We start from the raw sequence: 26,902 nt of genomic DNA on the forward strand, positions 1-26,902 counted from the left end.
TTTGGTTGTGTCTTCTATTTGCAAAGTGCTTTGGAGCCCACCAGGCACTTCTATAGCTAGTAACACATTTTCTCCTTACAAAAACCCCGGGAGTCAGACTAGGCAGGTGGCATCGTTCCCACTTTGCAGATGAGAAAACTGAGACCCACAAGGTCCAAGTGACGTGCAGCGGTCCATAGGGGCCAAACCAGGCCTTGTAGCTTGGAGCCAGACGTCACTTAGTGTCACCAAGGTGGGTGGCACTGTCCCCATTTACATTAGAAGAAACGGAGGCTGTTGTGGTCCCCCACTAGGAGACTGGCTCTGCCTTGAGTGGGTGTCAGCAGCCTGAGTCATCAACTAAGGAGCTGCTTGGCCCCAGGGGGCCTTCTGCAGGCCTGGGGAGATGGGGGTACATGGGGGTGTGGAGGCTGGTGACCTGAAATGCTGTTTCCAGCAGGAGTCAGACCAAGGATGAGGCAAGGTTTTTTTGTTTTTATTTTTTAAATTAATTTTTATTGGAGTATAGTTGCTTTACAATGGTGTGTTAGCCTCCGCTGCACACAAAATGAATCAGCCCCACACATACAGATATCCCCTCCCTTTTGGATTTCCTTCGCATTTACCACAGTGCATTAGGAAGAGTTCCCTGTGCTATATAGCATGTTCCCATCATCTGTCTATTTTATACATAGTATCAATAGCGTATATGTGTCAATCCCAGTCTCCCAGTTCCTCGCACCCCACCCCTTTCCCCCTTGGTATCCATACATTTGTTCTCTACATCTGTGTCTCCATTTCTGCTTTGCAAATAAGGTCATCTGTACCTTTTTCTAGATTCCACATATGTGTGTTATTATATGATATTTGCTTTTCTCTTTCTGACTTACTTCACTCTGTATGACATTCTCTAGGTCCATCCACGTCTCTACAAATGACCCAATTTCATTCCTTTTTATGGCTGAGTAATATTCCATTGTATATATGTACCACATCTTTATCCATTCCTCTGTTGATGGACACTTAGGTTGCTTCCATGCCCTGGCTATTGTAAATAGTACTGCTGTGAACATCGGGGTGCATGTGTTTTTTTGAATTATGGTTTTCTCAGGGTATATGCCCAGTAGTGGGATTGCTGGGTCATATGGTAGTTCTATTTTTAGTTTTTTAAGGAACCTCCATACTGTTCTCCATGGTGGCTGTACCAACGTACATTCCCACCAACAGTGGGTTCCCTTTTCTCCACATCCTCTCCAGCATTTGTTGTTTGTGGATTTTCTGATGATGCCCATTCTAACTGGTGTGAGGTGATACCTCATTGTAGTTTTGATTTGCATTTCTCCAATAATTAGTGATGTTGAGCAGCTTTTCATGTGCCTCTTGGCCATCTGTATGTCTTCGTTGGAGAAATGTCTATTTAGGTCTTCTCATTTTTTGATTGGGTTGTTTGTTTTTTTGATATTGACCTGTATGAGCTGCTTATATATTTCGGAGATTAATCCTTTGTCCGTTGCTTTGTTTGCAAATATTTTCTCCCATCCTGAGGGTTGTCTTTTTGTCTCGTTTATGGCTTTTATTGGGTTTTTGTTTGTTTTTTTGTTTGTTGTCTTGTTTCTTTCATTCTTTTTTTTTTTTTTTTTTGGCCATGCTGCACGGTTTGGCTTGCAGGATCTTAGTTCCCTGACCAGACATCAAACTCATGCCCCCTGCAATAGAAGTGTGAAGTCCTAACCACTGGACCACCAGGGAATTCCCCAAGAATGAGGCAAATTTAACAATCAACTCCAGGGAAGGTGATAGTGCCGAGTTCTGCAGATGCCATTACTCACACCAACCTATCACTGGCACCTTGTACGGATGGTTAGACAATGACGTGGGCAGATCTGATTTAAGAAACAGGGACTTCCCTGGCGGTCCGGTGGTTGGGACTTAGCCTTCCAATGGAGGGGACGCGGGTTTGATCCCTGGTGGGGGAACTAAGATCCCGCATGCCTCATGGCCAAAACACCAAAACGTAAAACAGAAGCAATATTGTAGTGAATTCAATAAAGACTTTAAAAATGGTCCACGTCAAAAAAAAATCTTAAACAAAAACAATAAAGCTCTGCCTCTTTTGGACCTTCAAATATGTCAAGTATGTCCTTGAAAACATTATGCTAAGTGAAAGAGGGCAATCACAAAAGATCGTATGTGATATGATCTCATTCACATGAAATGCTCAACACAGGGATCTGTAGGGACAGAAAGCAGAGGTGCTTAGCCAATAGGGAGGGAGAGTGGGTGAGAGCTAGAGGGTGCGGGGTTCTTTTCGGGGAGATGAAAATATTCTAAATTTGGTGACGATTGCACATACCTGTGGAGGTACTAAAATCCTTTGAACTGTACAGTATACGAGTTATATCTCAAAAAAAAAAAAATCAAAGTGTGAACATGAAATAAAAATAGGAAAGATGCCCAGCTATGAGGATCAGAGGGAACTCCATAAGTGTCCCCAAGTGGGCCGCACACAGGGGCAGAACACCCTGAGGTGCGTTAATTGTGGAGATTGTGGAATTTTTTTGTTTCTCACATAAAAGTTAAGAACAGTGTCATTGTTAAAAATGAGCAAACCCCAGAAAAGTGTATGTGCACTGCTATGCAGAAATAATCACAATGTAAGGTGTATTCATTTCCTGGTAGACTTTTGGTAGTTTTAATTTTTTTAAAGCAGTTTTATTGAGATATATTGCACATGCCATAACACCCACTTAAAGTATACAGTTCAGTGGGTTTTAGTATATTTGCACAGTTGTGCAATCATCACCTCTGTCTAGTTCCAGAATTTCATCCCCCCTCGAAAGAAGCCCGATCCCCGTTAGCAGTCACTTCCCACCCCTCCCCAGCCTCTGGCAACCATTAACCTACTTTCTGTCTGTGGATTTGCCTGTTCTGGATGTTTCATATAAATAAATTCATACAACACATAGTTTTTTTGTGTCTGGCTTCTCTCACTGACCCTGGTGTTTTCAAGGTCCATCCAACGTTGTAGCAAGTGTCAACACTTCACTCCTTCTTATGGCTGAGTAATATTCCAGGGTGTGGATGGACCACCTTTTAAAATCTACCTGATTGTTTTTTTTTTCTTAATGTAAAACTTCCTTCTCTCCCTCCACCCCACGTTATAAAATTAATACATAATCCCTTCAGAACATTTGGAAACTGAATATGTGAAGAAAAAGCCAAAGCACATAATCCTGCCCCCGAAAGGGTTAATATTTTTAGGCTTTATACATGTGTGTTGGTACTGCAGCATTCAACCTCAGAACAACTGAGGCATAGACAGGTTAAGTGGCTTACTCGAGGACATGGCAAAGCCATGGTACATATTTGTTTACAGATGTTTCTCCATGTATTTATTACTTTTTAAATATTTATTTATTTGGTTGCGTGGGGTCTTAGTTGCAACAGGCAGGCTCCTTAGTTGTGGCTCGCAGGCTCCTTAGTTGTGGCATGCGAACTCTCAGTTGCAGCATGCATGTGGGATCTAGTTCCCTGACCAGGGATCGAACCCAGGCCCCCTGCATTGGGATAGAGGAGTCCTATCCACTGTGCCGCTGGGAAGTCCCTCCAAGTATTTGTTTTACATACAAATTTAAAGAATGACATTAGGACAGTAGTGTATATACTATTTTGCGCCGGTTTTTCTTTTCTATTCAGTTCATTGGTGGGGTAGCCTGCTTTGTCTAGCACCTAAACAAACACATGAGCCGTAGTCTGGTGTTTGCATTATGTGTCTGTGCTCATAAAAGTGAAACGTATACTACACGTGTCTAGCGATATCTGCTTGGCGTGAAATGGAATGTTAGAATTCCTCCTCCAAATGTATTTGTTTTCTAAAAAAATTTTTTGTTAAAATTTTTTTTTTAATTTTTATGTTTATTTTGTCTGCACCACGTGTCTTGCAGGATCATAGCTCCCTGACCAGGGATTGAACCCAGGCCACGGCGGTGAAAGTGCCGAGTCCTAACCATTGGACCACCAAGGATCTACCCCCCAAATGTATTTCTAAAAATTTATTTTTTAGAGACATAGGAAGATCTAGGGACTTCCCTGGCAGGCCAGTGGTTAAGACTCTGTGCTTCCACTGCAGGGGGGCACGGGTTCGATCCCTGCTCGGGGAACTAAGCCGCAAGCCATGTGGTGCAGCCAAAAGATAAAAATAAAGACATAGGAGGATCTATTTTTCTGTCCATCTCTATCTTTTATGCATCAGACTAGCCCATAAACGGAAGCTGGAGGGGGGTTTTAGGAAAGCAGAGGAATGTGAAGAACAGTTAGAAATGAGCTGGCCTTGGGTCATCTGAAGGCCAGTGCCAGAGGTCCTCCTGACCTTACTTAGGGACAGATGCCTATGATTCCCAGCCCCAGCCCTTTGTGAGATCTGCACCTGTCTGCAAAGACTGGAAAATGATTAGTGAGTTGTTCTCAAGTTAATTTGAAAATTCTGAGACTAGTCCTTCCTGCTTTGCATAGGACACCTTTTAATTAAATGACAATGATTATAGTTTTCTGTCCTAACATTTTGTTATGAAAACTCTCAAATGTAGAAAAGTTGAAAGGACTGTATGGTGAACCGCCAAATATACTTCCTGTCTGGATTCCACAACTGTGAAGTTTCTTAACATATAGATGGCATTTTAAAAAGTCCCCCTAAGAACCCTCCTACACTGCTGGTGGGAATGTAAATTGGTGAATTGGTGTACCACTGTGATGAACAGTACGGAGTTTCCTTAAAAAGCTAAAAATAGAGTCACCATATGATCCAGCAATCCCACTCCTGGGCGTATATCCAGAGGAAACTCTAATTTGAAAATATACATGCACCCCAATGTTCATAGCAGCACTATTTACAATAGCCAAGACGAAGCGACTTAAATGTCCATCGGCAGATGAATGGATAAAGAAGATATGGTACATGTATACAACGGGATATTAGCCATAAAAAAGAATGAAATAATGCCATTTGCAGCAACGTGGATGGACCTAGAGATTCTTATACTGAGTGAAGTAAGCCAGACAAAGACAAATAACATATGATGTCACTTATATGTGAAATCTAAAATATGCTACAAATGAACTTATTCACAAAACAGAAACAGACTCACAGATTTAGAAAACAAATTTATGGTTACCAAAGGGAAAAGGGGGTGGGGGAGGGGTAAATTAGGAGTTTGGGATTAGCAGATACAAGCTATTATATATAAAATAGATAAACAACAAGGTCCTACCGTATAGCACAGGAAACTATATTCAATATGCTGTAATAAGCCATAATGGAAAAGAATATGAAAAAGAATATATATATATATTTATGTATGTATACACATTAAAACTGAATAATTTCGCTGTACACCAGAAACTAATATAACATTGTAAATCAACCATACTGGAATTAAAATTAAAAAAAAAAGGAACTTGAGAAAAAATTATAAAAAGTCCCCCTAAGCAAAATTGGAAAGCGGACAACCTGTTTAGGTCCCCCAATTAAAAAAAAAAAAATTCCAGAGTCTCTGAAATCCAAACACCTGGAATTCACTGTCTAATGGGGTTAACTGGGAAATAGAGAAGAAAAAGGCTTGGGATAGGGGGATCCCCATACGATTGCACTTTTGAGTCTATATTACTGCTACCAGATTACATTTTTGTCTTTCCCACGGGTTAGGGAGTTCCTTGGGAGCAGTTACTGGTTCCCACTTTTTTTTTTTTTTTTTTTTTTGTGTGGTACGCGGGCCTCTCACTGTTGTGGCCTCTCCCGTTGCGGAGCACAGGCTCCGGACGCGCAGGCTCACTGGCCATGGCTCACGGGCCCAGCCGCTCCGCGGCATGTGGGATCTTCCCAGACCGGGGCATGAACCCATGTCCCCTGCATCGGCAGGCGGACTCTCAACCACTGCGCCACCAGGGAAGCCCTCTGGTTCCTACTTTTTAAGTTAAATTTTAACTGCTTGAGGGAATATCTGAATATGGCCCCATGACGATGTAAATCACCCTAGAGCAGATTAAACTCCTCACCAACTACACTTTTTACCGACGTGGATCCCTCCTCTCCACAAAGATTTAGTTTACTCAGTTTGGGGACGGCCTTGTTCTGCGCATTGCCACAGGTATGGGCTCTTAGAAAACACAAGATATTTGCTCTGCGCTCCTTTCCATAACGGTATTGTTCAGAATTCTGGACCATTCTGCAGCTCTCCACATGGCTTGTAGGGGAATCATTCCATGACAGTACATGTAGATCTACCCCCTTTTCAATTGCGACATAGTTAAAAGTATTCCAGAGTACCCTGTGCCACAAGCTATGTAATCTGGAAACAATTGTGTACAGTGCTGCAGCCGCATACTTGGACCAGGCAAGCTCCACGCTCCGGACCCTTTCTCAGGGTACAGGACCTCCAGGAATAGAGCGTAGATGCACTCGCCACGTTACTGGGAAATATCGAATTGTCCGATTTACATTCCTGCAGACGAAATGGGGGCGTGCCCAGCCTACTGCCTGGTATGCAATTAATAATCATGATGATGATGATAATGGCAAACCTTAATTAAATGCTCACTTCGCGAAGTCACATGGTCAAAGGCTTTACGTGCCTCCTCTCACCAATTCGCGCAAACTTCCCAGGAGAGGGGCCGACGGTGAGGGGTTGTATCGCCGTCATATCCATTTCACAGGCGAAACTGCTGCCCAGCGAGGTTACTTCGCTGGAGGCCAACCACAGTGAGGCATGTGGGCCCAGCTGAGCTTTGGACCTAAGTCAGGAGGCACCAAACTCCTTGCCTCCCTTACGTTTTAGTGAAGTCGGCGAAGGTCACCTAGCTTTACCCTGAAGGCCTGGTGCCTTTGCAAAGTTTTGTCGATTGCAACGGAAATGAACTTGGAATTTTTTTGGGGGGGAGGGGGGAAGGGGAGGCAGGGGCTCTTGCTGCTTGACTTTTTTTTTTTTCTGCTTGACTTTTATTTCACCAGTTCTCAGTTCTCCTCCTTTGCAAATTGAGTTACGTTGGAGCTATGTTTCCTAACTCGGGACTTTGCGAATTGGAGAACGCTGAACCCAATTTCCGGCTCTGGGTCTCGAACCCCCTCTCCGAGCCTGCCAGGCGCGGTGCTGATGTTGTGCTGGATCTCACGTACTCAGCTGCAGCCTGATAACCAGGGCGGGGCCCGGACCGTGATTGGCACCCGCCCCAGCCAGTCCGCGCCTGGGGCTGACCCCGTAAGCCAATATTCTCTTGCCCCCGTGCGGTCGTTGGGCGGTCCCCGAGGCGCCCTTGTCAATCTGAGGCCTAGCGCCGTCCTGTTGGTCGCGGCCTCTTGTCTGGCGTGCGCAGCCTGCAATGAGAACCAAGCCGGTCAGCGGGCACGTGGGTGGGCGCCGCCGTGTCCTAGCCGGCCGGCCAGTGGCGAGGCGAGACCGGCGCCTGCGCCCGCCCAATCGAGGCGCGCAGGGGGCGGGCCGTGCAGTGTTGGTGGGCCCCGCGGAGGGGAGGGGCGGAGCTGTCAGCGGCAGCCAATGGGTGCGCGGGCGTGGGCTCGGTGGCCAATGGCAGCCGGGGCGGAGCTGGCGAGCGGCCTTATAAGCCCCGCCCGGGACGCTCGCGGAGGGCTCGGCCGCCAGCGACCGAGCGGGGCCCGGCCCGAGCAGGGCCTGGGGGTGCGACGCCGAGGGCGGGGGAGCGCGCGCCGCAGCTCCGGACCGGGCCGCGCGCGCCGCCTCAGGTGAGCCCGCGGGGAGGCGGCCGCCGCGTCCGAGCGCGGGCCCCGTCGCCGCCGCCGCCCCCGCGCCGCGCCTGGGGCTGCGGGCGGGCGGGCGCCCGGGACTCGAGGCCCAGGCCTCGGGCGCGGCCTGCTCGGGCCGCGGCCGCAGTGCTTTGTCCCGGCCCGCGAGGCGGTTGGGGGCGTTAACCGCCCGGCCCCGGGCGCTTGCCCGGCTTCGGGCGGGGGCGGCGCGGCCGGACAATGGCGGGGCCGGGGGCGGGAGGCGGGGGCGCCCTGCCCGGGCCGGGGGCGCGCGGGGGCTGGGCCGGGGCGTCCCCGCCGGCCCCGCACAAAAGATGACAGCGTGGGTGGCCCGGACCGGCTGGCCCTGCCTGGCGGGGCCCTCACCTTCCATTATTCACAACAATCCTAATAATTAAAAGAAATAACAATAGTAAAGAGAAAGAGAGAGAGATATCCCAGGCCGTGGGTGAAACCCGCCTCCATTTCCGGCCCCTTGGGCACTGGTGGGGTTAACGGGGCGCTTCCCAGCGGTGTCCCCCGAAATGTCCATCACTGCATCCCACCCCACTGCCCGAGTCAACCGCCGTGCCATCGCGGCGTCCAAACTCGCACCCCATTTCCCCGAGCCCCCCCAAAATAAGCATGCAATCAGAATTTCTTATAAAAAATTATCCACTTGATATGCACATAGCAGTTTCCAGACGCGTGCCCCCACGGCCTTCCCCTCTCTGCCCGATCGCCATCTCGAAGGCCCCTTCTCTGTAGAAATAAATCCTGGTGTCGCTCCCGCGGGGACCCCTTGGGCTGTCCTCTCCAGCCCCGTGGGATCTGGGGGACGGATTCATTCTGAAAGGGACCTGCCCCAGATCTGCAAGGGCCTGGGTCTCCGCCCAGTGGGCGCAATGGCACCAGGCAGAATGGGGTGCGCGTCTGCCGGGGCCAGGGTGGAAGGTTTTATAGGGGACTTTTTTCCCTTGGGGGCTGGGGAGACGTGGACTGCTTCTTGGTGCGTCTCATCTGTTTGGTTGGGGGAGGATGCTTTTGTTTTAATAATTCAGGTGCACCTGGGAACTGTTTCCCGAGTTATGAAACTAGTGAGAAGGTTGTTCTGTGCAATGGAGCCCAGCAATCCTGTGATATGTAAAGAGTGTGTCCTTTTCCATGTGTTTCTGTCCGTGGCATTTATTCAGCAAGCTCCTGTGGCTCCCACTGGCTGCCAGCGCTGTCTTAGGGTCTGAGGTTGCTTGCCTCACCCCTCTGCCTCAGCAGCCATTTATCCGGCTGTCCCCAGGCTGGAGAAAGCCCCTAAAAGGGGCTCACTCCATGACTCCTGTGGGCTTTCCGCGCTGCCGTGCAAGAGCCGGTGACTCCCCAAATTCTCCAACAATAGCTTCCTTATGAGGCGTCGGGAGGGTTTGTCAACTCCCCGGTCAGCTTTTCCTCACCACCGTCGCAAAAGCAGTGGGCAGCCTCTGTGGTCTTTGTAGTTTGCTTTTTGGAATCCCAAAGGACAGAGTGTAAAAGTCTGGAGTCAACTTGTGATCATCTGAGGGGAGGGTTTCTGAAACTTGCTGGCCCTCTTTCCGTGTTTCTGATTGGACGCTTGGCAAACGTTGGTGCTCCCTTTTTGTGCCGGGGGCACCTCCGCGGTCAGATCGCCGTGCCCTGGGGGAGGTCACCTCCGCGAGCAGAGGTGCAGTTGCATAAATGCTCCCAGGTTTTGCGGTGATTCAAGCAGATACTGTGTCACGCGCTGTGTGTGCATGTGTTTGTGTGTGTGCGTGCGTGTGTGCGCGCGCGCGCGATTGTGTGTCGTTGTCGAGACAATTTCTATACAGGTCTTAGTAACAATTGTTTTTCTCGCATTTTCTAATCCTTGCCACTTTGGGGAGTGGGCTGTTAAGGAGGTGTTAAGAGCTTAAAGGTGTGGCTGATCAGTCATTTAGGACCCCGCCCTGCCTTTGTTGTACTTTTCTGTCTCCTAGTAAAGACCCTTCCCCAGTGCCTCTGGGGTGGTCGGGTGGCCCTCCATGCCCCTCTCCTTTGCCTGGCTTCTCTGCTATACTTGACCCTGCATTTCCCCTCCTCCTTTGTAGCGTCTTGCCCCTGCCCTCCTGAGCCCTGCCCCTTCCCCTGGCCCGACCCAGCCGGGGCCTCAGCCCTGGGGAGCCCATCTGTTCCTTGGTTCCATCTGACACTCACCTGGCCTGCGGACATTGAGTTTTGAGCACTGGGGCAGGTTGCAGGAAGCCCCTAACTTCAGGGGGCTTTGGGTCTAGTGGGGGAAAGGGAGAGATGGGTGTCCCGAGGTGTGGGCATAACTGTGCTGGCGGTGTGGTGCCCACTGCCCCAAGGGGCCTGGCTCAGGGAGTGGGCAGCACGGGGTGAGAGGGGTGAGAGGGGTGAGGGCCGAGGTGTGGGCAAATGACCATTTCCGGCTGTCTCTCTTCCCGGGATCTGGAAGTGTGGGGGGCAGGTTCAGAGCTGTGAGACCCTGTGCCAGTCACTTGCTCAAGAACAAAGCTTGCCGGCGGGGGGGGGGGCAGTCACTAAATCTTCCCAAGCCCACTGGGCAGGGGCTGGGGGAAGGGCGCAGAAAGCAAAGGAACTGCGGGCAGACTGCATGACTGTGAGGTCACCCCCCCCGCCCCCACCCCATGCTTCTCTGCCAGTTCCCGGGGGGGTTCCTGGCTGCGCTCCAGATACCTGTCCCCCCACCCCCCGGGCTGCTCAGTGGGACCTCACCCCCACAGCTCTGACCTGCCCTGCCCCGGTCCCTCCACTTCTGGCTGAGGACACCGGACGGAGGAGAGGGGCTGAACCTGGACTCCTTTCTGACCTGTGTTCTTGTTGGTGCCCCTGGATTCCTGTCCTTGACTCCATTCCCCAAACAGAGTCTGAAAGATCCGGTTTCACATCCCTCCTCTGGGGCATGACACTGGGCCTTGCTTTCCTCATCTGTAAAATGGGTATAATAAGAGCCCATGCTGGGTCATTGAGGGGGTCAAAGGGGATGAGAGTCACTGTGGCTTCACACAGTGACAGGGTGCTTTGAACCTGGCGCTGATTTCTTACTAACGTCAGGTCCCTTCCTACTCTGCCCCATTCACGTTCAGGGCTGGGTCGTTCTCTGGCGGGGGTCTGTCCCGGGCACTGTGGGGTGTGGAGCAGCATCCCTGTCTCCCACCCTGTTGATGCCAGGAGCACCCTTACCCCCACAGTTGTGACAACCACCGATGTCCCCAGACATAGCCCAGTTGTCCCCCCAGTGTCCCCTGGAGCCCAGTGCCCCCAGGTGGCCCTCTCTCACTTAACCTTTAAGCCCACGGCAGCCTGATATTTGGCCATGACCCTGACTGACCTCAAGTTCCAGGTCAGTTTGTCCCTTTCCTCCCCTCCCCCGTCTAAAAGGGAGGGGCTCATATTTGCAAACTATGTCCGGGGCACACTCCTCGGCCTGGCTGTCCAGGTCTTTCCTACTCTGTCTCCTGGAGGAGAGGTGCTCGCCTGCAAACGTGCCCACCACGGGCCGTCAGGTGTGGTGTGGGGGTCTCCCGAGCCCCTGCAGGGACCCCCACAGGCTTCCACATGCTCCCGCGATATGGAAGCATGGTGGGCAGGTTTAGCGCTGTGTGACCCCTGCCTGTCCATCGGCTTTAACAGTTTGCTTCAAGTCGGCTTTGAGGTGACTTGCCCCTTTCATCTTCCCTCTTCATGAGCAATGATGCCTGAGGTCACGGGACTGTTACTGTGCCGGGTGCAGGTACTTTTACACAATGAAATGAATTTAACTACGATACTTAAAAAAGCCTGTGCCACCTCAAGACTAAGGCCTGAGCGGATCCATGAACTGATGATTGTGGGGTTGGATGGATTTTTTTTTTTTAAGGCGATCATATATTTTATTTATTTATTTATATTTATTGATTGATTGAGTTTTGCCTGCATTGGGTCTTTGTTGCTGCATGTGGGCTTTCTCTAGTTGAGGTGAGCGGGGGCTGTTCTTCCTTGCAGTGCGCAGGCTTCTCATTGAGGTAGCTTGTCTTTGTTGGGGAGCACGGGCTCTAGGTGCGGGGGCTTCAGTGGTTGTGGCACGCGGGCTCACTAGTTGTGGCTCGTGGGTGCTAGAGCGCAGGCTCAGTAGTTGTGGCGCATGGGCTTAGTTGCTCCGCGGCATGTGGGATCTTCCCAGACCAGGGCTCGAACCCGTGTCCCTGCATTGGCAGGTGGATTCTTAAGCACTGCGCCACCAGGGAAGTCCCATGGATTGGTTTTTGAGTTTGCTCCCTGCTTTGATTTGTTCTGGGAGCATCTTGGGGGCTGGATAAGGCGTCCTGACTAATCTGTCAGTTCTCACTATTGCTCCCTCAAGGGACTTTTAAAAACTTGAAAAACGGTCTTCCTTTGCTCGGACCCTCCAGTGGCTTCCTGTTGTCCTTGGGAAAGGCTGCAGACCCTTTCCATGGCCTCCCTGTTCTGTCCTATGAGGTGCTCTCCACACCACCCTCCCCCCCAAGCCCCGTGCCTGCTCCCTTCAGTCGAAACCACTTTACCTGCCTACTTTTCCCCACCTCAGGGCCTTTGCACTTGCTGTTCCCTCTGCCAGAGTGCTGTCCCCTCAGGTCTCTTTGTCACTCAGGTCTCGGCTCAGAGAGGCCATCCCTGACCTCACTGCCCAAATTCACCCTTCCATCCACTCTCTCTCCCCAACCTGCCTTTTATTCTTTGCATTCAGCACTACCAGGAATTTGTATCAATCTGTTGATGTACTTATTGTCCATCTCATCCACTAGGGCAGCAGCTTTTCCTGTAAAGGGTTAGAAAGTAACTATTTTCCGCTTTGTAGGTGGGACTGTCTCAGACCTGACCTCTCCGCTCTGCTGTTGCAATACAAAAGTACAGAAACCAACAACTGTGCCTTTGTTCCCATAAAACTTTATTTATGGACACGGAAATGTGAATTTCACATACTTTTCACATATGATGAACTATTTTTCTTCTTTGGATTTTTTTTTTCCCCCCCATCGAACCATTAAAAACCATCAGAACCATTCTGGGCTTGTGAGCCATACAGAAACAGGCAGTGGGCTGGATTTGACCTGTGGGACATAGTGTGGGAGCACCTGTAGTAGGGTGTGAGGTTCCCGCTGTGGGAGCGACATCTGTCTTGGTCGCTGTGTGTATCCCCAGCACCTCAGGCAGTTCCTGCCCGCAGTGGGTGTTCAGTAAGCATTCATTTGTTGGATGAATGAATTTCCATCTTTCCTGCATCAAAGTATTTAGAATCATACTCTGTATGTTAAAAAACGGATCCTGGATTGTTTTGAGGAAATTTAAAGTGCAGGGAATGTAAGAAAATGCTATGATCCCATTCACCAAAACAATCTCAAAATTGAGAAAAGAGTAGATGTAGGGACTCCCCTGGTGGTCCAGTGGTTAGGACTCCGCGCTTCAGCTGCCGGGGGTGCGGGTTCCATCCCTGGTCGGGGAACTCGTGCCACACGGTGCGGCAAAAAAAAAAAAAAAAGTAGATGTAAACAGGGGCAAATACTTCATTGCTGGCAATGCCCCACCTTTCCGTGATGCCCCCTTTGTATTGCACCTCTGCAGGCAGCAGAAGATGGAGAAGGAGTGTTCTGGGCTTAAGGAGTTTGTTTTGACCTCACAGGGTTTAAAAGGAAGACATTGTTTCCCACTCCTCTTGTTTTGTAAGCATCTGGCCCATCCTCTTTACCAACACCAGCGCCCCTTCCGAAGGGGCAGCGGAATCCTGGGAGGAGGTTGCTGCAGCCTTCCGGCCGCTGGCCTTCCCCGGGAATACTCGTGGAGAGATGGCTCTTGTGTGTGTGAGAGTTGAGCTTTGTGGGGTGAGTGGATGGGAGACGGCTGTGGGGCAGTGTGCCGGCCTGTGTCGGGAGCGGGACTGTGCCGACCTCGTGCCCTTGGCCTTGCTCCCCACCGTGGACACTGGCTGACGAGGGATTTCCCAGCCAGGCAGATTGTTAGCGTCTTAGATCTGTCCCAGGAGTGTTCTGACTTGTCAAGGAAGCATACCGTTAATTTATGGTCATGCCTTCTCTAGCTGATTGAAATAAACAACCTGGAGAGGATTACTCAGAACTTCTTGGCTTTCCAAAGTTGCTGTCCTTTTTTTTTTTTTTTTTTTTTTTTTGCTGGTCTCTGTCTTTCTTTGTTCCTCCTCCATCTCCCCCTTCCTCCTTCCTTCCCTCCCCTCTTTTCTTTTCTCATCCCACCTCAGTGGCTCCCGTGGACCCGAGGGCATTGATGAAAAGTTTGCCTTGCCTTCTTTGCCCCACGGGAGGCCTGTAGCGCTGGTCAAGCGGGGTCGCTCTGGGCCTCGGGTGTGTTTTGTTCAGTGGACAAAGAATAAGAATCAGAAAGCAAGGCGCCAAGGGCTGCTGCGCCCCGAATGGGTCTCTGGGTACAGAGCGGAACCAGAGCTAATGTGGGTTTGGCCCTGGCTGCCAGCACTAGCGATCACGGCTCCTATTCTCAGATGAACCTGTACAGCGAGCTGTGAAGAGGTGATCTGCGGGTGGGGCGGCAGGATCTGTCCCGGGACCCACTTCCCTCCTGTGTTTGCAGTTGCACCCAAGCGACGGCACCTTCCGGGCAGGTAGGGGTGGAGGTGGGCCCACCTTCATGGTTTCGTGGCTGCTCGCTCCAGTCTCAGGGGAGAGAACATGGAGAGAAGTGATTCGTGGAGGATGAGCTGGCAGGGGATCCGGAATTGTGCTTTGTGCAGAAGGAGAGCAGGGATCCCGGAGGCCTCCTTTGAGCAGGAGCCAGCCTGAAGCCGCCAGCCGGCGCAGTGACGGTGACAGGGCTGTGCCGGGGGTGCCCCGGACCACGCGTCGGGTGGAGAGGGGCCGTGTGCTGGGCGGCCCACTTGGGAAGGCGGCAGCCTGGGAGCTGCCTCCAGGATGTATGCAGGACCCTGGCCAGGCAGCTGGACTGGGAGTTGCCGCTGGCCCCTTCAGATCCCACTCTTTGCCCATTCTGTCGTTTGTTTTATTTCTTATTTTTTTGGCCACACCGCTCGGCTGTGGGATCTTAGTCTCCTGACTAGGGATTGAACCCGGGCCCCTGGTATGGAAGCGTGGAGTCCTAAACACTGGACCGCCAGGGAAGGCCTCCGTTCTGTGCTTTAAACCCCCCTCCATCAGAAAGGCCAGCATCCGCGGGCCGGCTTCCTACCTCGGCCCTGGAGCTGCATGGATCTGATTATCTCCGCCATGGGTCGGGAGAGAGCCTTGCTGTATCCAGCTTGCGTGTGAGTGAAGGCCCTGGAGTTGAAACTCTGGATTCACTGCTTCGTTCCAGCTCCTTCCTCCAAGGAAGAGGAGGGAGCCGGTGAAGAAAGCGAGCTCTCTGACACCCTCTCGGGAAGGAAGGCTCTGGTTTGCCGGCCTCCTCGTGTCCTGGCTGCCCCATGGGCAACCCGAGCCCATTATGAGCTGGAGACTGAGGGGCAGCGCTGTCCTCGAGAAATGGGCTTCTCTGCACGTCCAGACCCCCGTGCCGGGCCCCACGGAAGGAAGGGTGGTCAGCCGGCCGGTGGACAAGCTGCGGCTGGGGTGTGTGGCGTAGGTAGATCTAGGCTGGCTGCGGCGGGGAGCAGGGGTGGAGTGGCCTCTGTAAATGCCCAGCCATGCTGTCCGCCAGCCTCGAGGTGAAGATAGGAAATCGGGAACCGCCAGCAGGCCTCCCGTGTGGCTCTCGGCCAGGTGGTCAGCATCTTGGTTGCGCGATCCACCAGGGCTGACTTTGCAGCAGATCCGCCGCCGTCAGACGTGCGCCGAGCCCGGGCCTATCCGTGCATCTGCTGCCACCCAGCGGAGAGCGCCAGTCGTCTGGCCCACATGCACGAGGCCAGCGGCTCAGTGTCTCTTGCCCACAGCGGGTCCCAGCCTGTGATGAAAGCCTAGAGCCGGGATCCCGAGAGCAGTGGGGATGGCAGGGCCTGGGGGAGCAGAACTGCCGGGACAGATGCAAACCAAGCACAGGGCCGGGGCCGTGCTTGCTGGCTCGGGTGGTGGCCCGGGAGCGGCAGAAGAGTTGCCACCTGGGCCGAGCCTTGTCGTCATGGGCGAGGTGAACAGCAGGCAGAGGAGCAAGGACTTGGAGGGGACACTCAGCGCCCTGCCTGGGATACCCTCGCGGAGGAAGCAGGGGAAGCCGGGGTAGCCCTCCAGTCTGTATCTCGGGCAGCTTTGGGGCCCCCCTGTGCCAGGCTCCAAGGGGTAAAGCAGAAGGGGCCAGCAGCTCTGCCCTCAAGGAGCGTAGAGTCTAGTCAGCAAGGCCAGACCAGAGGTGTTCAAGTCACTTGGGAGCCACGGACCGCTGTCCAGAGATTGGCTCTGGTGTGCTGACGACTAGATCCCAAGTTTTCTAGGACAGCCCATCTTCAAATGCTCCTGCCCTGCCTTTTTAAACATATATTTTTAATTGTATAATAATATTCATATACCATAGAATTCATCCTTTTAAAGGGGACAGTTCAGTGGTTTTTAGAACATTTACAGAGTTGTGCAACCATCACCTTTATCAAATTCCAGAACACTTCCCTCACCCCAAAAGGAAACCCCATAGCTGTTTAACCGTCACTCGCCATTCCCCGTCCTCCTTGGCAACCAGGAACCCACTCTCTGTGTCTGTGGATCGGCCTGTTCTGGATGTTTCATGTGAATGGAATCGCACCCTGTGTGTCCTTCTGTGTCTGGCTTCTCTCACTGAGCATCGTGTCCTCCAGGTCCGTCCACGTGGTAGCGAGTGTCAGGGCTTCTCTCCTCTTCACGGCAGAGTGATGTGCCCGTGTGTGGGTGGACACGCTGTGTATCCACTACCTGCTGTGGGGATCTAGTAGTCTCTACGTTTTCCTGCCCCTTCTTTTCCCTGCACTGGAGTTCCAGAATTCCAGGGCTGTGGCGTGCAGAATGCTCACGCAGTCGGCCGCCAGCAGAGGCAGCACCAAAACCCTTTGTGAGGCTACAGCCTGAGGGCTGGGGTGGGGAGGGGTCGGAGAGGGAGGCCAGAGTCAGGAGGCCCGACCGTCAGGCGTGCTGCCCCAGCTCACCTGCAGGAGGCGCTCAGGCTGCCCTTTGCATGCGCAGGTTCTGGACTCCAGCGTTCACCAGGGATCCTCACCTCTCTGCCCTCCGTTGCCTCCAGCTGGTGCTGGGCAGGCCCCAGGGGGTGGGCTGTGCTGGCCTAGCCTCGCTTGGTGGCTCGGTCTCCTGTAGTACCTCTCTGTGCGTCCGCTCCGCGGAGCAGCGTGGCCCCGGCCCCCGCCGCCTGGGCTTGTCTGTTTCCTGTGCGTTCTCCTCCCGGTGGGCAGCGCTGGGGCTCCCTGCCCCAGAGTCCACCAGGGCCAGAAAGGGGGTGTCCTGTTTTCTGCCTGCCCCCCTGCTGGCCTGATTGGCTGAGTGTGGTCCAAGCCCTGAGCGGGCTCCCCGAGAGCTTCACGTGGCTCGGGATTAGACCACACGTGCCCTCCTTTCCAAGCCCCACCCCCGCGCAAGCCCCCACGTGTCTGGCCAGTAGGTTTGAACACGAGCTGCTTCCTGGGCCACTTCCCTTCCCTGGTCTGCCCGGCCCCGGCCCTGACACGGTTGTGGGCTGTACCTTAGAAGGCAGCCACCGGGTTGTGAACATCCCCACAGAGCCACCAAGCAGAGTTCTGCAGGTGGCCATGGCTCCTGCCCAGGCATCCAGCATCCTCAGTGGATAAAGAGGCAGCCGGATGCCCCCTTGCCCTCCAGGGGAAGTGCCGTCACCATGCTGGGCCATTTGGAAATGCAGCTGGGCTCTCCGGGGACCGTGAGGGGACAGATGGGGTGTGGCCTCATAGCAGGGCAAAGCCCAACCAGCTCTGGTCCTCCCACTGGTGTTGAGGACAGTGACGTGTGTGAGAGACTTGCTGTCCCCTTAGCAGAGGATATGGGAGACCCGGGGGGATCCCAAGTGCCAGGGAGCTGCTCGTGGCACCGGGAGGACACCAGGGGAGACACACCTGGAGGCTAACGGAATGTCACCTGGTGAAACGTCAGGTTCTCTACGGTGCCCCCCGCCCCTCCCCGCCAGGCACCAAAACAAACTCCAGTGGATCTAAGACCTGAATGTGAGAACTGAGACGACAAAACCCTCAGAAGAAAACAGGCGAAAGTGTAAACCGACAGCTTTTCTAAGGCAGCGCTGCCTAGTAAAGATGCAAAGCAAGCCCCATGTGTGCTTTAAAGTTTTCTAGAAGGTGAAAAGAAGCGGGGGAAATTAATTTGAGTAATGTATTTTATTGAACCCAGTATACCCAAAATGTTATCATTTCAACGTGTAATCATTATAAAAGTTGTTAATGAGTTATTTTCCACTCTTTTTATTTTTTTATTTTATTTTTTTTTTTTTCCACTCTTTTTAAAAAATTTTTTTTTGTGGTGCTGTCTTTGACATCCTATGTGCATTTCACACCTAACGCTGGTCCTGGGTGAACTGAGTGCTGTGTTGGGGCCGGGAATGCTATAAAGGGGGTGCCTGGTGCTCAGTGGAGGCTGGGCCCCGCCATCCCCCCATCCCATTCCCGCCTGCCTGCCCAGCCCATCAGAAGTTATGGATCTGTTAGCCTCTAGCTGGGGAGACGAGACAGACACAACATGAAGCAGCTAGGGCCATGTGAAGGGCGAGTGCACCAGCCTGGCCTGCAGGATGTCAACTGGAGGGCCAGCCCCAATGGGCAGGGTGGTGTGGCCGTGGCCTCAGTCCTTCCTGTGGAGCCTTGTACGCAGCCTCTCATCTTTAACGGGAGCTTGAAACCTTGGCCTGGCTGTGAAGGCTGATGGGTCCTGTGGCTGAGCTCAGGGCAGTGCATTTGTGGCATGGATGCTGGCCGTTCTGGGGGGCTCTGAATTTGGGACCTGAGATGTTTCTGTGAAGGGACTTGCAGGAACTTGGGATGCTTCTTTGGCCACAGGAAAGCTGAGACCCGTGTACAAGCATAGTTTGGAAATAACATCCCACAGCTGCAGACGGTCTTAAATGGCCTGAGGTCTCAAGGTACAATGGCCAGTGGGGTCCGCAGTTGGAGGCTGGTACCTACGTGCCTGGCCTGCCTGGGCTCAGAGCCCGCCTCTGCTGGGTGTGTGTCCTTATCTCCAAAATGGGGATAACAGTGGAGATCTCTGCTTCAAGGGTGGGTGAGATTAACTGAGTTAATCCGTGAAAATCCCTGAGTGAAGTAGTTCCCACCCTGGGAGTAATTCTGTCCCCAGGGGACACTGGGCAGTGTCTGGGGACATCTGTGGTTGTCACAACCTGGGGGGGGGCTCCTGGCATCGGGGGGGGGGGGCCTGGGGCAGTTGCTCAGCACCCCACAGCGCCCAGGACAGCCCTGCATGGAGAGTGACCTGGCTCTGATGTCCCAGTGTCTCCCTGGCCCAGGGAGAGCGTTCAGAGACTACAGGGGCAATTTTTCTCTGGGCTTCTGTCTTTCCTTGAATGTGAATCAAGATGTGGCAAGAGGAGTTTCTGAAATCACTCTGCATTCCAGAAGAGTCCGCGGTTTTTACGCTGCTGTTCCATATTTGTCCAGGGAAGAAAGTTGGGGAACAAGCAAGGTTATTAGAAGGCACCTTGAAAATAAGCTGGTTTCTTCTTCTCCTGGAGCTTCTTTATTTTAAAGGGGTGGGTCAGAGGGTTTGGCTGGGGTTTTGTGGACCACGCTGCCAGGGTGGTGGTCCTGGGGGTGGCTGGACCGGAGCAGCCAGTCCAGAGCTCAGAGCCCCGTGGCCTGTTCTGCATGCCTCGTTTGGGGTCCTTGGTGACTTCGGGTCTGCTGTGGGCCACCTGTTGGAAGACCGTGGTCCTGGGGTGAGCGGTGCCCCAGGCCCTCGCCAGGGCCCTGGCGGGACAGTGGAGTTTGCCAATCAGCTCTGGGTGGGGAGGAGGGCTGAGTTAGGTGTCCTCCGTGCGGCCGCCGAGACAGGGGGACCCGGAGCTGCTGCCTTGGGTTCCAGCACCTGTGCTCCCGAGGCCCTGTGTTTGTTAATTTGGCCTTTAGCCAAAAGAAGGCCTGAAAACTTTGGATCGACCAAGCTGCAGTGGCTGTTTTCCTAACAAGCCTCCTAGAGGGATATTCACTGGAAAAATAATTTATCCTCCCGGTGTAAAAACCAGCAGTTACCCAGAGGCAAGACCAAGACAGTGAAGGCTGCTTGTGGTCCCTGCTGAGCCCCTGACGTGTGTCCAAGTGGTGTGCAATTCGTGAGGGTCTCTGTGTGCTCCTGGGGTCCAGCGGTCGGCTCGGGGGTGATAGGACCCCGAGAGGCTGATGCAGTAGTCGGGGACGCAAGGACCCTAGTGTGGGACCTGCGTTGTGGCCCTGTGACCGACAGGCAGGGGTCCTGTCACACAGGCTGGGAGCCTGGGAGGGCTGGGATCCCAGCGTGGTTGGGATCGGTCAAGGGCGAGGGAGTGGGCGTTGCTAAGTGACCCACCCCGCGCCGCACAGGGGAGAGAGCCTGAACCCACTCTCCCCTTCGTCTGCCTGCAGCGTCGGCTGAGAACGTTTGTTCCCCAGACCCGTGGTTTCGTCTGAGCCCCGCCGGGCTCGGGGCTCAGCCTGTGAACTTGGGTTGGGACTGTGGAGATGGGCCTGGCTAGAACGGGTGTCTCGGGCACCTGCCAGAACCCTCGGCTGTCTGCCTCCATGGATCTGCATTCGGGATGTCCCCGCTGGGTGTGGAGCGGCTCCACAGCCCTCCCCTGGGGTAGGGAGCGCCTCGCCTGGGTCCCCTAAGTGCCGGCGTCGCACCCTCAGGTGCTCACCCCCTTGCAGCTATCGGCGGAGGCTGGCACGGGAGGCATTGATGGCAAATAAAGGCTTCCCTGGAAAGCGGGGCTGCGCTGGGGTGCTGCCTTACAGGGACCCCCCGCCCCAGCCGTCTGGGCGCTCAGGAAGGCCAGGGGACTTTGGGAGTGACCAGCCTCTCCAGAGCCTCCAGGGCCCTCCTGGGCCTCTGCCCCAGGCAGCACTTGGTTTGGAGTCTAGAGCCAGAGCTCAGAATGGGACCCGAGCTCCCGAACCCTGTCACTGCCACCGACTTGGGGCCTCGGTGTCCTCTCCCGCTCTCCTTGTTAGGTGCCAGCGAGCTGTAAACGGGGCACGTATGTTAATAAGTGCTCGGCTCGCACTCCAGCTGCCAGTGAGAAGCTTCGGCTTACAGTGGACTGCGGCAGAGAAGACAGCAGGCTCGCCGCAGCCCCCAAAGCCTGGGCTCTGTGCTGTCAGCCAGCTCCGTGTTTATCCTGCAGGCCAGGAGCCCAGGAGCCAGCAAGGAGCCATGGCACCTGTGTGATGGGGACCAGAGAGGAGTGTGATCGCAGAACTGGGGGAGCAGTGCTTCCTTCATAGGCGAACAGGGAAGGCCCCTCCCAGGGGACATTTGGGCAGAGGTCTGAATTACTCGAAGGGACAAGAAGCTCCACATGGAAGCACAAGGAGCACGTGCAAAGGTCCTGAGGCGGAAATGCCGGAGAGGATTGCTGTGAGCGGAAGAGAGTGAGTACGTGTGAAGCGATGGGCTCAGCTCCCTTGAGTGCCCGTGTTGTGGTTCGGGTGACTGGCCCAGTGTAGAAGGTCCGGGGGGAGCACTGGTCCTTGGACCGTATTAGCTCGTTCTGTTGGTTGTGTCAACTGGTCTTCTCTTTCTTTATTGTTCTGCCTTTTTAAGCTTCCCGTTTGGAAAGAGTCAAGACCTTGGTATTGGAGCAGATCATTTCCACCCGGAAACAAGGACTTTGAAATGAAGAAACCTCTTGTAGAACCCAGGGTGCCACCCCTCCCCCGCCGCCACCCCATCTCAAAGGCTTTTTGTAATACTTCCATTCTTCAAGGTGGTGTTTGGACAGTCCCGCGTCTTGTTATGATCTGTGTTGTGAAAACACTCAGGCGGCCCTGGTCTCCTCTCTGGCCATGGTTTTGGGGAGGGTATCAGACAAGATGGCATGCAGTCCTGACGATGGAACATTCTGAATCATATTTGTAAATCTGGATGGGGAAGGCACTTGTTAGTGGCCATCCTTGTGCTGGTTCCCTTTGTTTATTTTTTGAACTTTTCATTACGGGGAATTTGAACACACGCAAAGGTAGACAAAATAGGGTAAAGAACCCCACATACTCATCACCCAGCCCCAAACCATCAGCCCATATGGCAGAATGCCCTCCTGTCCATGATGAAATATCCCGCATATTGTTTTTTATATATTTTGGTTTTAGTTTTTTTATTTTTAAAGTTATTTAGGCCTCACGGCTTGTGGGAGGATTGAACCTGGGCCCCCTGCAGTGGAAGCACTGAGTTTTTTTGTTTTTTAAGATTTATTATTATTTATTTTTGGCTGCATCAAGTCTTAGTTGTGGCACGTGGGCCTCTTTGTTGCGGTGTGCGGGCTTCTCTCTAGTTGCGGTGTGTGGGTTTTTTTCTCTTCTCTAGTTGTGGCGCGCGAGTTCCAGAGCATGTGGGCTCTGTAGTTAGCATCACGCGGGCTCTAGTTTAGGTGCATGAGATCGGCGCACAGGCTTAGATGCCCCACAGCATGTGGGATCTTAGTTCCCTGACCAGGGATCAAACCTGTGTCCCCTGCATTATAAGGCAGATTCTTTACCACTGGACCGCCAGGTAAGTCCTGGAAGCACTGAGTCTTAACCACTGGACTGCCAGGGAATTCCCCAAACATTTTGTTTTTAAAGAATTGCAGACTCCCAAGAAGTTGCAAAAATAGTATGGAGAAGTCCCATGCGCTCTTCCCCCAGTGGTGACATTTTACACGACCACAGTCCACTGTCAAAACTAGGAAGTTGGTGTTGGCACAGTACACTACAGGCCTCACTCAGATTTCACTAGTTTTAGTATGCACTCATTTTTTGGTATTTCTGTGTGATCTCTTATCAGCCGTGTAGATTTGTGTAACCACCATCACAATAAAAATACAGAACTGTCAAAAAAAAAAAAAAGATACAGACCTGTCTTGTCAACACAGACCAATTCCCTCGTGATCCCCCTTTAAAGTCACCCCCACCTCCCACCCTCAGCCCCCGACAACCACTGGTCTGTTTTCCAGCTCTATAACCCTGTCATTTTGACAGTGTTAGGGAATCATATGTAACCTTATGGGATTGGCTTTTTCACATAAGATCCATCTGAACTGTTGTGTGTATCAACAGTTTATTCCTTTTTATTGCTCAGTAGTAACTCTAATTATCCAATATTATTTTATCATCCTTTTTATTTCTATAAGGTGGGTAGTAGTAGTAATGTCCCATTTGACATTCCTGATTTTAGCACTTTGAGTCTTCTCTCTTGTTTTTCTTGATCATTCTACCTAAAGGTTTGTCCATTTTGGTGATCTTTTCAAAGAACCAGCTTTTGGTTTAATTTTTTTCTATTTTTGATTTCTATTTTGTTAATTTCTGCTCTGATCTTTATTATTTCCTTCCTTCTGCTTGCTTTAGGTTCAGTTTGCTCTTCTCTTTCCAGTGCCATAAGGTAGAAGTTGAGATTATTGATTTGAGAGCTTTTATCTGTTTTTCATATAGGCAGCTATAAATTTACCTCTCAGTTCTGCTTTAGCTGCACTGTATAAGTTCTGGTTTGTTGTGTCTTCATTCTCATTCACCTCAAAGTATTTTCTAATTTCACTTTTGATTTCTTCTGTGACCCATTGGTTATTTAGGAGTGTGTTGTTTAATTTTCACATATTTGTGACTCCCCACATTTCCTTCTGTTATTGACCTCTAATTTCCATTGAGGTCAGAGAACCTACTGTGTATGATTTGAATTCTTGTTAATTTGATGAGGCTTGTTTTGTAGCCTGGTATTTGGTGTATCCTGGAAAATGTTCCATATGTCCTGAGAAGAAACGGTATTTTGCTGCTCTTGGGTGGGGATTTCTATAGATGTCTGTTGGTTTGTAGTGTTGTTCAAGTCTTCAGTTTCTTTGTTGATCTTCCTTGTTTTATTCATTATTGAAAGTGAGATATTGCTGTCTCCAACTATTATTATTGAATTGTCTATTTTCCCCTTCATTTCTGTCAGTTTTTGCTTCATTTATTTTGGGGCTCTGTTATTAGGTTCGTATATGTTTATAATTGTTATATCTTCCTGATGGAGTGGCCCTTTTATCTTTATAAAATGGCCATCTTTATCTCTAATGACACTTTTAATTTGAAGTCTATTTTGTGTGATATTAGTATAACCACTCCCGCTTTCTTATGGTTGCTATTTGCATGTTAGACCCCTTTCTGTCCTTTTATTTTCAGCCTATTTATGTTTTTGAATCTAAAGAGTATAGACAACATATAGTAAGATCTTTTTCTTCTTCCAATCTGAGAATCTCTGTCTTTTGATTGGATTGGTTAGTCACATTTAAGTCATTATTAATAGAGTTGGATTTACGTCTTCCATTTTCCTTTCTGTCCAACGTCTTTTATTTCTCTCTTTCTCCTTTACTGCCTTCTTTTGCATTAAGTGAATATTTTCTAGTGTAACGTTTTAATTCCTTTAATGATTTTTTTCATTATATTTTTGGAAGTATATTATTCTTAGTGGTTGTTCTAGGTCTTATCATATACATCTTAACTTACCAGAATCTACTTCTGATTCCCAGTATTATTTGAAGCAAGTTTATACTGATTCCATTTGAACAGAATTAATAAGGATTAAACTCATTTGATCAATGAAATGGCTTGGGTGACTTGGGTTTTTCAAGGATGCTGATGTGTCTGTTGGCCTCAGTGGCACCCTTCTTTTGTTTATTCCTTTTCACATTTGGTGAAATGAACGTCTCAAAGGATCTGTAATGATCAAAAATATTTGTGAAGCTCTACCTTCTCAGGATCAGGCTTGGGAAGGCCCTGACTCCTGTGTGATCACTTTCCTTGTAGTTTTGGCCTTCTTTTCTTCCCCTTTGCCCCATCTAAGCTGACTGGTTTGTAGCCCTGATCCTGCCTCAGGATTCCAAATCTGCATCAGTGTGTCATGCCCACTTGGAGGCAGGTCTTTGGGGTTAAGGAGTACCCGGTGCAGGGAGGCCCAGGTCAGCCTCGAGATAAGTCTACAAAGGCCAGCAAGATGGTTGTTAGCTGTCACTCTTTTTGTGAGAGCCCAGGTGGGCGGCCTGAGGGGTGGTGGTCAGGATGGCACCGGGCAGAGAACCAGGAGCAGACCGAGTGGGTGCCTCTGGTCACCAACAGCGTGGGCAGCCCCAGTGTTCTGGATGCATTTAGTTGAAGCTTCAAAACAGCATCAAAGTTTTGATCAAACGTTGAGGAGCTCTCGTGCTATTTTTTTTTCTGGCTTGGTATTTTTTTTTAATAGCAACTTTATTAAGTATAATTCACCTGCCATACAATTCACCCTTTTAAAGTGTACAATTCAGTGGTTGTTAGTATATTTACAGGGATGTGCAGCCATCACCACCATTGAAGTCTAGAACATTTTCATCACTCCAGAAGGAAACCCCATACCTATTAAATAATCACTCTCCATTCCCCAGCCCAGACAACCAAATGCTGTAGTGTCTCTGTGGATTTGCCTGTTCAGGGTGCTTTATATAAAGGGAATCACACATTGTGTGGCCTTCAGTGTCTGGCTTCTCTCCCTGACCATCATGTTCTCAGAGGATCTGTGTTGTAGTGAGGGTCAGTGCTTCACTCCTTCCATGGCTGCGTAATATTCCACTGTATGAATGGACCACATTTTGTTTATCTGTTCATCCATCGATGGACATTAGGGCTGTTTCCACTTTTTTTGTCTATTGTGAATAATGCCTATGATGCATAATATGGACATTCATGTACAAGATTCTATGTGGACACGTTTCATTTCTCTTGGGTAGACACCTAGGAGTGGAATTGCTGGGCCAGATGGAAGGTCCGTGTTTGAGGCTTTAGGAAACTGCCAGATTGTCTTTCACGGTGGCTGCACTGTGATACAGTCCCACCAGCAGTGTACGAGGGTTCCAGTGTGGCCTGGTATTTTTAAATTTGAATTAGGTTGGGGACCATAATCATTTTGGTGATGGTTTAATCCCAGGACGCGCTGCCTCTTTGCCCTGAGATCAGCACCCATCCACCCGGATGGACCAGCCGGGGAGCTGCTGGGCATGGGACCTCTGGGAATGGAGATGAAGGGGTGGGACCTCTGGGTCCTGGCACGGCTCTCCAGGCGGCTCTGCGTCCCCTTTGTTCTTATAAAAGTGGTACATAAGTGTTGTCAGCAGAGACAGAAGCCTGTGTGAATTACAGATTTCCCCAGATCCTGCCACCCGGATAGAACCGTTCTTGACATCGTGGTGAAGGCTCCCTGGTCGTTGCCGTGTGTCAGGTGGAGGTCTTTCTAGTTTGTTGACTCCACAGTCCCCAGCGGACACCCTTCTATTTTGAAGGGTGTTTTTCAGTTATCCCCAGAAAGGTGGTCTGCTTGGATGCTCCTACGACAGCTGGGGGCTCTCATCATCCTGGCGACAGCCCCCGCTTTTGTGCCTCCTTCTAATCTGTCACCTCCTAGTCACTGCTTTTTTTTGAAATGCCAGTTCATAGCCCTCGCCCATGTGTTACACTGGGGTGTTTTTTTCTTGACTTATAACAGGGTTTCTCACCCTCAGCACTGTTGATATCTCTGAGCTGGATCATTCTGCGGGGGCTGCCCCGGGCACGGGGCGGTGTTGAGCAGCATCCCTGACCCCCACCCCCTCAATGCCAGGAGCCCCTTCCCTCCCCCAGTCCTGACAAGCACAGATGTCCCCAGATGTCCCCAGGTGTCCGCTGGGGGACAGACTCGCCTCTGGTTGAGAACTGGTGTTTTATTATGACCCTTTCTATATTAGGGCTGTTAGCATCCTCAGCATTATACGTTTTTTCTCCGTTTCTCAATTTATCTCCTGGCTTTATTTTTGATGTGTTGTTACATAGGATATTTTAAAGCTTATTGCCAAATTTGTCATTTCCTTTAAAGCGCCTGGTCTTGTGACCTGCCCAGAGAGGTCTTCCCTTCCCTGAGGTTACCAAAACACTGGCCCACTTTATTTTCTCCTGCATTTTTATGGGTTTTAGAAGGACCCACAGTCTGGAGGCCCCAGGTGGGGACAGAGCTGTGTGTT

General features: G+C 51.4%; 1 protein-coding gene across 6 annotated transcripts in view; it reads left to right on the forward strand.

Moving 5' to 3' along the window:
• Nucleotides 1-7,620: 7,620 nt before the first annotated feature.
• The window catches only part of KDM4B (lysine demethylase 4B), a 135,519-nt gene continuing 116,237 nt past the window's right edge, over nucleotides 7,621-26,902 (forward strand). For 3 of the 6 annotated variants that reach the window (XM_032625763.1, XM_032625764.1, XM_032625765.1), the window contains exon 1: nucleotides 13,584-13,602. The gene's annotated coding sequence lies outside the window, so the exon portion shown is untranslated. Of the gene's footprint in view, nucleotides 7,733-13,583; nucleotides 13,603-26,902 lie in introns of those variants that run through there. The other 3 variants (XM_032625761.1, XM_032625762.1, XM_032625759.1) reach the window with 3 other exon arrangements.

The sequence above is a fragment of the Phocoena sinus genome, chromosome 3, assembly GCF_008692025.1.
Source record: "Phocoena sinus isolate mPhoSin1 chromosome 3, mPhoSin1.pri, whole genome shotgun sequence".
NCBI lineage: Eukaryota > Metazoa > Chordata > Mammalia > Artiodactyla > Phocoenidae > Phocoena > Phocoena sinus.